Here is a 15,047-nt window from a genome sequence, read left to right on the forward strand (position 1 = left end):
CTCTCCCACCTTCTTCTGTCAGGAAAAAGGTACAAAAGTCTGAGGTCACGTACCAACCGACTCAAGAACAGCTTCTTCCCTGCTGCTGTCGGACTTCTGAATGGACCTACCATACATTGAGTTGATCTTTCTCTACACCCTAGCTATAACTGTAACCCTATATTTTGCACCCTCTCCTTTCCTTCTCCCCTATGTAATTATGAACGGTATGCTTTGTATAGCGCACAAGATACAATACTTCTCACTGTGTGCCAATACATGTGACAATGACAAAGAAAATTACAGCACAGGAACAGGCCCTTCGGCCCTCCAAGCCTGCACCGACCATGCTGCCCGACTGAACTAAAACCCCCTACTCTTCGGGGGACCATTTCACTCTATTCCATCCCATTCATGTATTTGTCCAGTCGCCCTTTAAAAGTCACTGTCGTATTTGCTTCCACTGCCTCCCCCAGCAGCGAGTTCCAGGCACCCGCCACCCTCTGTGTAATAAACTTGCCTTATACATCTCCTTTAAACCTTGCCCCTCACACCTTAAACCTGTGCCCCCCCAGTAATTGACTCTTCCAACCTGGGAAAAAGCTTCTGACTATCCACTCTGTCCATGCCCCTCATAATCTTGTAGGCTTCTATCAGATCTCCCCTCAACCTCTGTCGTTCCAGTGAGAAAATATTGTAATGAGTAATGTGTCATTTGTGGATGTATAGCCTCCCATCTCATCAGTATGACACTCCCATTCCTTGCACCCACAGCCATTCTCCTGGCCCTTTTGACTGATACTGTTAATTCCATGCTGAGATACTCTTGAAGAAGAATGATCAACCCATCAAATAATGTCGGATTGAATCCAGATTAAAATGTCAGTGTTTCGACCCACTGTACCTTTCAATCTCATCTAACATGTCTACATTCACTGTGCTGTCAATACATTCTGAAGAATGGTTAACATTTTTAAAGGGGCTAGTGTGGCTTCAGGATGGAATATTTATAAATGAGATGGTGTGTGTGGGATGGAGAGGAGGGGACAACACCTCACACAAAACCTTCTTTGATTTCACAGTAGTAGAGTATATATAATATATATATATGTATATATGTGCTTGAAGATTAGGTTAAACATTGACAGCCTTTACAACAGTTTTCTTTTAACTGAAACATAAGAATTAGACCATTTGGCCCCTTGAACCTGTTCCATATTCAGAAAGATCTTCTACCACCTCAACTCCACGTTCCCATCCTCCTCCTCCCCCTACTTCCAACCCTGATCCCTTGAGAGACCAAAGGTCCATCTCCCTCAGCCTTAAATATATTCAACAATGGGGCATCTACAACCCTCTGGGTGAAACTTTCCAAAGATTTACAATCAGTTGAGTGAAGAAATTTCTGCTCATCTCAGTTCTAAACAATCAGCCCTTTATTCTCAGACTGTACCCGTGTTTGCTAAACTCCCCAGCCAGTGGAAACAACCTCTCGCTGTCTATCCTGTCAGGTCCCTTCAGAAGATTGTATGTTTCAATTGGATCACCTCTCATAATTCAAAGAGCATAGACCCATCTTTCCATAGACATTACTGGTGTTCTTCGTTAATATTATCCCCAATCTATTTACTTTATGATTGTTTCAAAATATCAGAGTGACAGTCTGCCAGGGCTCCCATTCTCAGGGCTGCCAAGCATAGATTCATAGAATCCCTACAGTGCAAAAGGAGGCCATTCAGCCCATCAAGCCTGCACCGATAACAATCCCACCCAGGCCTTATTCCCATAATCTCATGTATTTACCCCACTAATCCCCCTGCCACTAAGGGGCAATTTAGCATGGCCAATCCACCTAACCCGCACATCTTTGGACTGTGGGAGGAAACCGGAGCACCCAGAGGAAACCCACAGGAAGAATGTGCAGACTCTGCACAGACAGTGACACAAGCCGGGAATCGAACCCAGGTCCCTGGCGTTGTGAGGCAGCAGTGCTAACCACTGTGCCACCCACAAGCGGCATGGCAGCAAGCAAGCTGACAATTTTTCATTCTTGATTGTATTTACCTCAGCACTTAAATTTAAAACAATAACATATCACACTGATTTTTTAGTCACCCTTAATACAGGCACTCACACACTGGGATATCAAGACTCCTACTTCTAAAAACACAAAGTGTCCCCCCACACCAGTGCACAATGTCTTTTGCTGGCTATTGACATTTGATTGGTAGCCATTTTTAATGCATTTTATTTAATTTCAAAAGCAACTAGAATTGTACTTGAACAGGTCAATGTATTCAAAACCTCTTCAGAAGTGTCAAAATTTCACCCTCCCTCCCCATATCGGTTTCCGTCACACTTCATTCCTCTCCTAAGAAAGGACTTGTGTTTTTCAGCATTTGCTTATCCTCAAAGCATCCCACACAATAGGTTACTTTTGATAATCACAAGTGTTACAGAAGCAAACACAGAAACCAATTTACACACGGTGAGTTTTCACAAACACTGATTGAGCGAAATGACCAGGTAAACTGTTTGGGGTAAATGTTAGCCAGGACATCAAGAGCACTGCCTTGTTCAACCCCTCCGACACACACACAGCCCTTCAACTTGAACTGAGACCATTCCCACATTCTTCACGACAGGCAGACGGGGTCTTTGTTCAGTTCTTTTTTCCAAAAAGTAACATTCTCTGACATTGTGGCACTCTGCCAAGGCCACATTCAAATTTCAGCCTTCAGCGTGTACCCAAATCCTGGACTGGAGCTCAGATCCATGTCCTTCTGGCTCAGAGAGAAAGAGTTACCACTACTGAACCAAGCTGACATTTGAGAGGAATAGGGAATTGACCTTCGTTTGGGCTTGTGTCAGCACCATTCACGAGCTGGTTTATTGGAGGCATCGAGAATGGTGAGTGAATTGAAATCTTGCCTCTATTTTTCCAAAGTTCACATTGCGTGCTGGAAGCATCTCAGCATTTATCTCCCCAGACCGCGACTGGGAAATTAATTATGCAAATAAGAAATTGACAGACAGGAAAAAAGACCATCTGGTCCATCAAGGTTGCCCCACACCACAATTACTGCAGCATAGAGTCATAGGGTGGGATTTTATGGCCTCGCTCGAGCAAGACTGGAAATTCCCATCCGAGGTCAATGGAGATTTCCAATGTGGGACCCTTGCCCGCTCCGATGCCATGGTGGCCATTGAGTTTTACAGCATGGAAAGAGGCCCTTTGGCCCATCATGTCCACACCGGCCATCAAGCACACATCTATTCTAATCCCATTTTCCAGCACTCGGTCCGTAGCCTTTATATGCTATGGTATTTCAACTGCTCAACTAAATGCTTCTTAAATGTTGTGACCATTCCTGCCTCTACCACCCTTTCAGGCAGTGAGTTCCAGATTCCTCTGGGTGAAAAGGTTTTGTCTAAACACTCCCTTCCTTCCCCACCCCCTACCCACCCAAACTCCAGAAACTCCCCCAAGCCACGCAATCTGGGAGAGACAAAGGAAACCTCAGGGTCAATAAGAGGAAAAATAGTTGGGAAAATTCTCTGACCTCCTCATCCGACCAGCGCCAGTCTAGGGGGTGACATGAACCAAACCTTACCTACGAAGACACACACCTTCTACATGCTGTGATCTCAGTCCCAGTCAAGAATTGGTGCAGCTCTGTTTTGAACTCAGTGTGTGCGTGGACTAGAAGGCATTAATCAGTGCTGCTCTCACTCACATTCTTACCACTGGCATCACTTGGCTGCTGATTTCCTCAGCAGCAGCTTCAAACTATTTAAACCAACACAACACAAGTCTCAGGTTACACGGAGGATCTTGCAAACAGACTGTAAAATCTCCACAAGTCTATGTCGGGCCACTGGAGACCTCCCACGTTTCCTTCCTCCACATAACCTGGCCACCTTCCAGATACAAACCTATAGGCGGACTTGGCACTCAATCCCAAGAGGTTTTATCTGTGAGGTTTCAGGTTCTTCTTTATTCCATGAGGAGACTATAGCATCCTAAACATCAGATTTGTATGTTTACTGGGACTGATTTAAAATATTTTCACAAATGGTTGTCAATATCCAAATTGTCATTTGGTGATAGGGGACTCCAGTTTTGCTGAAAAGAAAATCAGGATGGATTTGCAAGAATACCAAAGGGAACAACAATTTATACTGCATGAGAAGAGATTGCTGATTGTTTGGCTGATAGGCAGAAGCATTGTCATGGAGAATGCACCAGGGAACAATTAACTGCCAAGCTTTTGTTTAAATTCAGACTAGGCAGGTCAATGCTGATTTGTCAAGGCATTGCCATGAGGATTGAACTAGGGAATGGCTGTTCCCCCAAGTTTTTTTTGGTTAAAAAAGGCGCAATGTGTGGACATGTTCCTTCTGTCTGCAGAGGACAGGGTCCTGCTTATGAATATATGCCGCTTCTAGCACACGCCGCACTGTAAGTCCGACAATCTTAAATTCAATGTCAGTTTAATTTTTAGCACAGTCAGAATTGTTTAGCAAGTGCTGCCCAATCACAAAATCTCATTTGATGTATGACACAATGGGTGGAATTTTGAGAGCCCGTATTCGCCAAAAGCACAAACAGCGATGCGGGTTCAAACTCTGGTGAGAGTCAGGGAACGAGATAAACAAGGTTCTTGCTGGTGAGATCCCGGTTCTCAATTTTCCCCGCCACTCACCGGTGAAGTAATGAGGGCAGGAAGTTCATTTGAATACATTTGAATACATTTAAATATTATTAACAGGTCTCCCCACCATATGATATCCCCTCTCACTGAATATTAAAGTGTTGAGCTTTGCAAGCACGGGCTGGTTGGGTATGGTCAGTACTTTGTCTCTTGCGAACAGCCGAAGTGGATCGTTGTTTGATATGATCCACCAATCGTTTGGACGTACTGCCTACAAACCTGGCATCACAATGGCACTGAAATTCACATAGCACCTTATTTATTTTTGTAATAAGCAGAATGTCTTTTTGGCTTCATGGTAGCTTCCTTTTAGTGCAGAATACCACTCATCTTGTCACTGCATAGTAACAACGTGAAACTGCTGGCTTTACCTGTTGCTCAGATTTTTGAGATACCTTCCAGGGTAATCTGAGGTAGACTGGGCACTTCACAGGGCCCAAAGTGGCAGCCTTGGGCCCATTCATGAGTTTGCACGATATATAAGCAAGCAATGATCTCATCAGGGTAGCTAGTATTGCGCAAGATGTCTTTGACGTGCACTATTTCAGCACCAAGCTTACATGGTGAGCAAATGGCTCGGACTTTATGTATGAGGTTACCGATATGGCAAATCTTATAGTGCGTAGAACTGTAGGAATACAATGTGTATATTGACCAGTGAGTGTAGCCTTGTGGTGGACAGTAATCAAGAGTCAGATCTCTCAGCTAGCAGGTCGGGGAAAGGGAGCTCGTTTGACTGCTCCATTTCAATGGTGAATTTGAGCGCAAGATGGAACCCATTAAGGAGTGTAAGCAAATTCTGACATACAGTGGTGGGTTCAAATATAGCAAACATATCTACAAATCACATCTACATATCAAAAATATGAAAGGTGTCGGAAGTTAGATGTCATTCCATCGAAGATGTGTTTCTCATGGAAACCAACGAAGATGTTAGTGACAGCCGGGCCTAGGGAAGGTCAATTTGGACATACATGGTGTCATTAAAACTGAACTCAACTGCACAAGTTACTGAGTTCATAAGTTCAATGAATACAGATTTAGCCAATGGCAGCACATCAACTTGCCAACCAATCAACACCCCCTTACTGCCACCCTCTGGAATGCGCTGTCTGGGAGGGTGGTAGAGGCGGGTTGCCTCACATCCTTTAAAAAGTATCTGGATATGCACTTGGCACATCATAACATTCAGGGCCATGGGCCAAGTGCTGGTAAATGGGATTAGGTGGGAGTTCAGGTGTTTCTCGCGTGCCGATGCTGACTCAACGGGCCGAAGGGCCTCTTCTGCACTGTATGATTCTATGATTCTTCTCATGAATATAAATTGTTGTTCCCTTTACAATTGGTGTTCTTGCGAATCTGACCTCGTGCGTGCAAGACAAAAAACTTTGACAGCATGTGTCTTTTGCAGCAATACTCAAGTTGTAGGTAAGCTTTATCTGGTTTGACGAAATTGTTGACAATTAGATTGTGATTACAGTTAAGCACCTTCAGACATTTTGCTACGTTATAGGGAGACATATAAATGAAACTTTGATAGCGATGGTCAGAGAAGGATTCACTTGTCTGAGAATGATAGTAACCTCCACCCCTTAACAAATGAATTTCATTTCACCTCACACCTTTTGATTGTCTCACGTCACATACAACTGTAAAGTCAAGACGGTTATAGGACTGGCTGTAAAGTATCTGAAATGCCAACATTTCTCACAATTCCCCTGGGCTGGGAAAGGGGAAAAAAATAACCAGCCAGGCTTCTCACTCCTGAGTGTTCTCCAGTGGTCAAAAGGTGCGGATACATGAATGTCTGGCACATTTGATGAGAACAATATTAACCAAACTAACACTCACTATTGTTCAATAACCCATCAAGGGCATTGGCTGGACTGGAGGGTTGATGAGGGTCTTCCCAAAAGGGGAGAGCCAGGGTGTGAAGCCATTTTAAGATGAGGATTATTTAAATTGCTTATTGCTAGGGCACAGAGAACCATAGGAACTTGATCAGGATGGGGTGGAATTAGAGTGGTACCTCGTGTGAGTAGTCTCAGTTTCCCCACAGTGCCTACCAACCCCCCCCCCCCCAATAGTGCTCACCAACAGCCCCCCCCCCCGCAGAAGACTATGTAGTGTGGAGGCCAGAGAAACAATCATTCCCTGAGGTTGCATAAAGGCCTGGATTAGTTTTGCTGCTTGCAGTGTTGGAAATGAAGTAGGTGTGCAGTCAAACAGAGGGAGAAGAGGGCAGTTCTGACAAGAAACTGGAAATTAGATTAAAAACGCAGCTCGGGGGTGGGGGGGGGGGAGGGGTGGGAATGCCACAGCTCATTCTGCCATCTGCATTCCCATCTCCAGTCAAGATGGGAGTAGGCACACAAAAGGCCACAAATCTCAATCATTGTTTTTTTAAAAATTACCATACCAGCACTTTATGAAATATTTGTGTGAGAGCTTCTTTTTGATTTATAATTGCCCATGGTAATAAAGAGCTATTCTTCAGGGAAATATTTGAGGAAGAGATAGCTAGCTATTTGCTGTTATGCAACCCAAGCCAAACTACTCTTTAAATTAAAGGGGATGGGAGCAGGCACCAAAGAGGGCAGCGACAATCGTGTTTATCCATCTGGGAGTACAGAATGATAATTGGTTTTATCTGGGAAGACAGGCAATTAGAGCTGTGCTCGCCTGACAGGCCAGAACACCTCATTATTGTACACAAACAGTTATCTGCTGTTTTCGCAGCCTGCTCCTCACCGGGATTCATTTATTTTTCTCCAATGATTCTGTCAGCTGAGAAAACCGGGCACTGCAGACCACATGCTTTGCCAGTTTTGCCACCAGCGCTGTTGGAAGAATAACTAATACTGTGTTTATTTTGACACATCGGAGCTGGGTTTTGGGTGCGGGGTGGGGGAGGGGGGGGTGGTGGAGGAATAATAATTTGAGATTTGGCTCTGAAGACAGTGAAGTTAAAAGAATTCGGAATAAACCAAACCCGCAGTGTAGATGCTGCCAACTCAACATTCAACTCAATGGCAGCAAACTAACATGAATGCCTCATGCCCACTTCTGTCCCACAATCAGTTTCTTTCATAGAATCATAGAAACCCTACAGTACAGAAAGAGGCCATTCGGCCCATCGAGTCTGCACCGACCGCAATCCCACCCAGGTTCTACCCCCATATCCACCCACTAATCCCTCTAACCTACGCATCTCAGGACACTAAGGGAAATTTTTAGCATGGCCAATCAACCTAACCCGCACATCTTTGGACTGTGGGAGGAAACCGGAGCACCCGGAGGAAACCCACGCAGACACGAGGAGAACGTGCAAACTCCACACAGACAGTGACCCAAGCCGGGAATCGAACCCAGGTCCCTGGAGCTGTGACGCAGCAGTGCTAACCACTGTGCTACCGTGCCGCCCTTGAAAAGACTTTGACCGTCATGAGGTTCTGAAAGAAGCTCAACCCCACCCCATAAAGAAAGCAGTGTTTATAGCTCTCTGCTTAATTGACAGAAGGAAAATCATCAACCATAGGAAAGGGGCTCGCAGCACAGGTCAGATATGAGGCATGCATGGCTGTGAGGGGTGCGGGTGAGATTGGCTGAGCTCATCTCTCTATCTCTCGCTTGGTGGAATCTTATTGGATGATTCCTCTATGTCAGAGAACAAAACTCCAGCTAGGTAGTTGTTGGATTTTTGTTTAGCTAACCTCTGTATAGAGGTGGAAGGGGATTTAATTTCCAATGAATGGGATTGGATAGATTTTGATTGAAATTGTCTATTTGGTTCTGTATTTTTTCTCTTTTACCTGCATCTTGATATTAAGTCAAAACCTCAAGGACTTTATACCTTCTCATCCTGATTGACAAAAATGCGAATGCAAAACAGCTATCTAAAAGTTTTCAAAATTTCAAAATTTATTTATTAGTATCACAAGTAGGCTTACGTTAACACTGCAATGAAGTTACTGTGAAAATCCCCTAGTTGCCACACTCCGGCGCCTGTTCGGGTACACAGAGAGAATTTAACACCTAACCAGCACGTCTTTCAGACTGTGGGAAGAAACCGGAGCACCCCGGAGGAAACCCACGCAGACACGGGGAGAACATGCAGACTCTGCACACACACTGACCCAAGCTGGGAATCGAACCCTGGTCCCTAGCGCTGTGAAGCAGTAGTGCTCACCACCGTGCCACCCTGTTATCGAGACAACAACCGGTGAATTGATGTCCCCATTCAGTTGTAACTCAAGTGATTTGCAACTTTGGTTTCTCCCTCCTTACACAGTCCAGGTAAGGTCTAGAACCTTAATTAGGCTGCACTTGGAATATTGTGTTCAATTCTGGTCGCAACCTACCAGAAGGATGTGGAGGCTATGGAGAGGGTACAGAAAAGATTTACCAGGATGTTGCCTGGTATGGAGGGGAGAGGAGAGGTTGGAGAAACTTGGTTTGTTCTCACTGGAACGACGGAGGTTGAGGGGCAACCTGATAGAAGTCTACAAGATTATGAGAGGCATGGACAGAGTGGATAGTCAGAAGCTTTTTCCCAGGGTGGAAAAGTCAATTACTAGGGGGCATAGGTTTATGGTGCGAGGGGCAAGGTTTAAAGGAGATGTACGAGGCAGGTTTTTTTTTATTCAGAAGGTGGTGGGTGCCTGGAACTCGCTGCCGGGGGAGGTAGTGGAAGCAGATACGATAGTGACTTTTAAGGGACGTCTTGACAAATACATGGATAGGATGGGAATGGAGGGATATGGTCTCCAGAAGGGTAGAGGGTTTTAGTTAAGTGGGGCTGCATGGTCAGTGCAGGCTTGGAGGGCCGAAGGGCCTGTTCCTGTGCTGTAATTTTCCTTGTTCTTTGTAACATATCTCCCACTGCAGTCGAACCCACTGCAATCTTCAGCTTAAGATCTGGGTGTTGTCAGGGAAATTGTCAATAATATTAAACTGTAGCAAAGTTGGAGTAGTTTTAGTGCCATTGAGGCCCTGTTTACCAGAAAGTAGGTCGCCAGAAATATAACTCTGCACAGTTGTTTAACGGTGTGTATACCAGTGCCAGGCTTGCTCTAAGAGCAAGTCTGAAAGCTCCAGTAATGCCAGCACTTTTTTGAAAGGCCATAATGATCTTCTTTGTTGCTTGGAGACATGGCAGGAAAAGCACACTCTAGAGTCAGATAAAATTTCAGTTTTACTACCCTGATATAAGAATCACACTAGTATGACGGAATTTTCATACCATTTTGGAGGGAGTTGGTGGGGGGAGTTTGGGGGGAGGGGTGTAGAGAATGAAAGGTAAGGGAGCTGTGCTTGTGCTAAATCTTCCACAGAATATCTCAGTGATCCTAATGGCTCATTTGGGATGAAGTGCAGGCTAACAGCGGTACCCAGCTGTTCTCTAACGTAACACATCCCATTATCCAAAGCTCCTCACATTAGTGGAAGTATTTTTGTTTTCTACAACGAGGGTGGGTAGGTGGTGGAAGATTCGACGTTACACTGCACCCAGCGACAGTACCAAAGATGAATAATGACCCGGGCAGCATTTTGCCAAACCAGGTAGCACTGGAAAAGAGCATTCACCAGACAATGGAGAGTTTCAGGCAGCCCAGTTAGATTGTGGACGCAAACCCAGCCACAACCCCAGGAAAGTTAATGGAAAAGGTCCTGAGGGATAGGATTTATGACCATTTGGAAAGATGCAGCTTAATCCGGGATAGTCAACACGGATTCGTGAAGGGTAAGTCTTGCCTCACAAATTTGATTGAATTCTTAGAGGAGGTAACGAAGTGTGTAGATGAAGATAGAGCAGTTGATGTCGTATACATGGATTTTAGAAAGGTGTTTGATAAGGTTCCCCATGGTCGGCTCATGAAGAAAGTAAGGAGGTGTGGGATAGAGGGAAATTTGGCCGATTGGATAAGTAACTGGCTATCTCATAGAAGTACAGTAAGAAGTCTCACAACACCAGGTTAAAGTCCAACAGGTTTATTTGGTAGCAAATACCATAAGCTTTCGGAGCACTGCTCCTTCGTCAGATGGAGTGGACATCTGCTCCATCAGATATCCATCAGATATCCACTCCATCTGACGAAGGAGCAGTGCTCCAAAAGCTTATGGTATTTGCTACCAAATAAACCTGTTGGACTTTAACCTGGTGTTGTGAGACTTCTTACTGTGCTTACCCCAGTCCAACACCAGCATCTCCACATCATATCTCATAGAAGACAGAGGATGGTGGTGGATGGAAAATTTTCAGACTGGAGACCAGTTACCAGCGGTGTACCACAGGGATCAGTGCTGGGTCCTCTGCTATTTGTGATTTTTATCAATGACTTGGAGGAGGGGGCTGAAGGGTGGGTCAGTAAATTTGCTGATGACACCAAGATTGGTGGAGTAGTGGATGGGGTGGAGGGCTGTTGTAGGCTGCAAAGAGACATTGATAAGATGCAGAACTGGGCCGAAAAATGGCAGATGGAGTTTAACCCTGATAAGTGCGAGGTGATTCATTTTGGTAGGAGAAATTTGAATGCGGATTACAGGGTCTGAGGAATGTGGAGGAACAGAGAGATCTTGGGGTTCATAGCCCCAGATCTCTGAAGGTTGCCACTCAAGTGGATAGAGCCGTGAAGAAGGCCTATAGTGTGTTAGCGTTTATTAACAGGGGGTTTGAGTTTAAGAGCCGTGGGGTTATGCTGCAACTGTACAGGACCTTGGTGAGACCACATTTGGAATATTGTGTGCAGTTCTGGTCACCTCACTATAAGAAGGATGTGGAAGTATCGGAAAGAGTGCAAAGGAGATTTACCAGGATGCTGCCTGGTTTGGAGGGTAGGTCTTATGAGGAAAGGTTGAGGGAGCTAGGGCTTTTCTCTTTAGAGCGGAGGAGGATGAGAGGCGACTTAATAGAGGTTTATAAGATGATGAGGGGGATAGATAGAGTGGACGTTCAGAGACTATTTCCTCGGGTGGATGTAGCTGTTACTAGGGGCATAACTATAAGGTTCACGGTGGGAGATATAGGAAGGATGTCCAAGGTAGGTTCTTTACTCAGAGAATGATTGGGGTGTGGAATGGACTGCCTGCTGTGATAGTGGAGTCGGACACTTTAGGAACTTTCAAGCGGTTATTGGATAGGCACATGGAGCACACCAGAATGATAGGGAGTGGGATAGCTTGATCTTGGTTTCAGACAAAGCTTGGCACAACATTGAGGGCCGAAGGGCCTGTACTGCGCTGTACTGTTCTATGTAAAACAAATATAGCCCAGCAGAACTCCATTTACAGAGATCCTGTTGGGGGAGTCCATTCCAGATTCAACCCAGCGCACGGTTGCACAGTGGTTAGCACTACTGCCTCACAGTGCCAGGGACCCAAGTCGATTTCGACTTATGTGACTGTGCGGCGTCTGCACGTTCTCCCTGTGTCTGCGTGGGTTTCCTCTGGGTGCTCCAGTTTCCTCCCACAGTCCAAAGATGTGCAGGTTAGGTTGATTGGCTATGCTAAATTGACCCGAGTGTCAAGAGGGGTTAGCAGGGTAAATGTGTGGAGTTACGGGGATAGGGTCTAGTTGGGATTGTGGATAGGTAGACTTGCAAAGAACAAAGAACAATACATCATAGAAACAGGCCCTTCGACCCTCCAAGCCCACGCCGCTCCCTGGTCCAAACTAGACCATTCTTTTGTATCCCTCCATTCCCACTCCGTTCATGTGGCTGTCTAGATAAGTCTTAAACGTTCCCAGTGTGTGCACCTCCACCACCTTGCCCGGCAGCGCATTCCAGGCCCCCACCACCCTCTGTGTAAAATACGTCCTTCTGATATCCGTGTTAAACCTCCCCTCCCTCACCTTGAACCTATGACCCCTCGTGAACGTCACCACCGACCTGGGAAAAAGCTTCCCACCGTTCACCCTATCTATGCCTTTCATAATTTTATACACCTCTATTAGGTCACCCCTCATCCTCCGTCTTTCCAGTGAGAACAACCCCAGTTTACCCAATCTCTCCTCATAACTAAGCCCTTCCATACCAGGCAACATCCTGGTAAACCTCCTCTGCACTCTCTCGTCCTCCTGGTAGTGTGGCGACCAGAACTGGGTGCAGTATTCCAAATGCGGCCGAACCAACGTTCTATACAACTGCAACATCAGACCCCAACTTTTATACTCTATGCCCCGTCCTATAAAGGCAAGCATGCCATATGCCTTATTCACTACCTTCTCCACCTGTGACGTCACCTTCAAGGATCTGTGGACTTGCACACCCAGGTCCCTCTGCGTATCTACACCCTTTATGGTTCTGCCATTTATCGTATAGCTCCTCCCTACATTATTTCTACCAAAATGCATCACTTCGCATTTATCAGGATTGAACTCCATTTGCTATTTCTTTGCCCAAATTTCCAGCCTATCTATATCCTTCTGTAGCCTCTGACAATGTTCCTCACTATCTGCAAGTCCAGCCATTTTCGTGTCATCCGCAAACTTACTGATCACCCCAGTTACACCTTCTTCCAGATCGTTTATATAAATCACAAACAGCAGAGGTCCCAATACAGAGCCCTGCGGAACACCACTAGTCACAGGCATCCAGCCGGAAAAAGACCCTTCCACTACCACCCTCTGTCTTCTGTGACCAAGCCAGTTCTCCACCCATCTAGCCACCTCTCCCTTTATCCCATGAGATCCAACCTTTTGCACCAACCTACCATGAGGGACTTTGTCAAACGCTTTACTAAAGTCCATATAGACGACATCCACGGCCCTTCCCTCGTCAACCATTCTAGTCACTTCTTCAAAAAACTCCACCAGGTTAGTGAGGCATGACCTCCCTCTCACAAAACCATGCTGACTATCGTTAATGAGTTTATTCCTTTCTAAATGCGCATACATCCTATCTCTAAGAATCCTCTCCAACAGCTTCCCTACCACGGATGTCAAGCTCCCCTGCCTATAATTTCCCGCGTTATCCTTCCTACCCTTCTTAAATAACGGGACCACATTAGCTATCCTCCAATCCTCTGGGACCACACCAGTGTCCAGTGACGAAACAAAGATTTGCGTCAGAGGCCCAGCGATTTCATCTCTCGTCTCCCTGAGCAGCCTTGGATAGATTCCATCAGGCCCTGGGGATTTGTCAGTCTTTATATTCCCTAAAAAACCTAACACTTCCTCCCTTGTAATGGAGATTTTCGCTATTGGGTCAACACTCCCCTCCGAGACACTCCCAGTCAACACATCCCTCTCCTTTGTGAATACCGACGCAAAGTATTCATTTAGGATCTCCCCTACTTCTTTGGGCTCTAAGCATAATTCCCCACTTTTGTCCCTGAGAGGTCCGATTTTTTCCCTGACAACCCTTTTGTTCCTAACGTATGAATAAAATGCCTTGGGATTCTCCTTAATCCTGTCTGCCGAGGCCATTTCATGACCCGTTTTTGCCCTTCTAATTCCTCGTTTGAGTTCTTTCCTACTTTCTTTGTATTCCTCCAGAGCTCCCTCTGTTTTTAGCTGCCTGGATCCTAACGTTCGCCTCTCTTTTCTTTTTGACCAATCCCTCAATTTCCCTGGTTATCCACGGTTCTCAAATCCTACCCTTCCTATCCTTTTTTACAGGCACATGCCTATCCTGCAGCCCTAACAACTGTTCCTTAAAAGACTCCCACATGCCAGATGTGGATTTACCTTCAAACAGCCTCTCCCAATCAACAGCTGCCAATTTCTGCCTAATCCCACTAAAGTTAGCCTTCCCCCAATCCAACACCTTACCCTTGGGACACCACTTATCCTTTTCCATCACTATCCTAAAGCTAACAGAATTGTGGTCACTATTTGCCATATGTTCCACTTGATGGGCCGAATGGCCTCTGTCTGTACTGTAGGGATTCTATGGATTCAACCCAGCATAAACAAAGCTGAAAAGATGAGAACTTTTAATGCCCAGCACTGGCCTGAATTCAACAACTTAAAGTTTATTTATTAGTCACAAGTCAGCTTACATTAACACTGCAATGAAGTTACTGTGAAAATCCCCGAGTCACCACACTCCGGCGCCTGTTCGGGTACACTGAGGGAGAATTTAGCATGGCCAATCCACCTAACCAGCAGATCTTTGGGACTGTGGGAGGAAACCAGAGAACCCAGAGGAAACCCACGCAGACACAGGGAGAACGTGCAAACTCCACACAGACAGTGACCCAAGCTGGGAATCGAACCCGGGTCCCTGGCTCTGTGAGGCAGCAGTGGTAACTATTGTCACCCCAATTACATTGTATTAACTTTAACCTAATTAAATGTCCTACTGTACTTCATAGGAAATTTACCGATGGGAAAACAAAAAGGTACTCATG

Source organism: Mustelus asterias, chromosome 12, assembly GCF_964213995.1.
Source record: "Mustelus asterias chromosome 12, sMusAst1.hap1.1, whole genome shotgun sequence".
In the NCBI taxonomy this organism is placed as follows: Eukaryota; Metazoa; Chordata; class Chondrichthyes; order Carcharhiniformes; family Triakidae; genus Mustelus; species Mustelus asterias.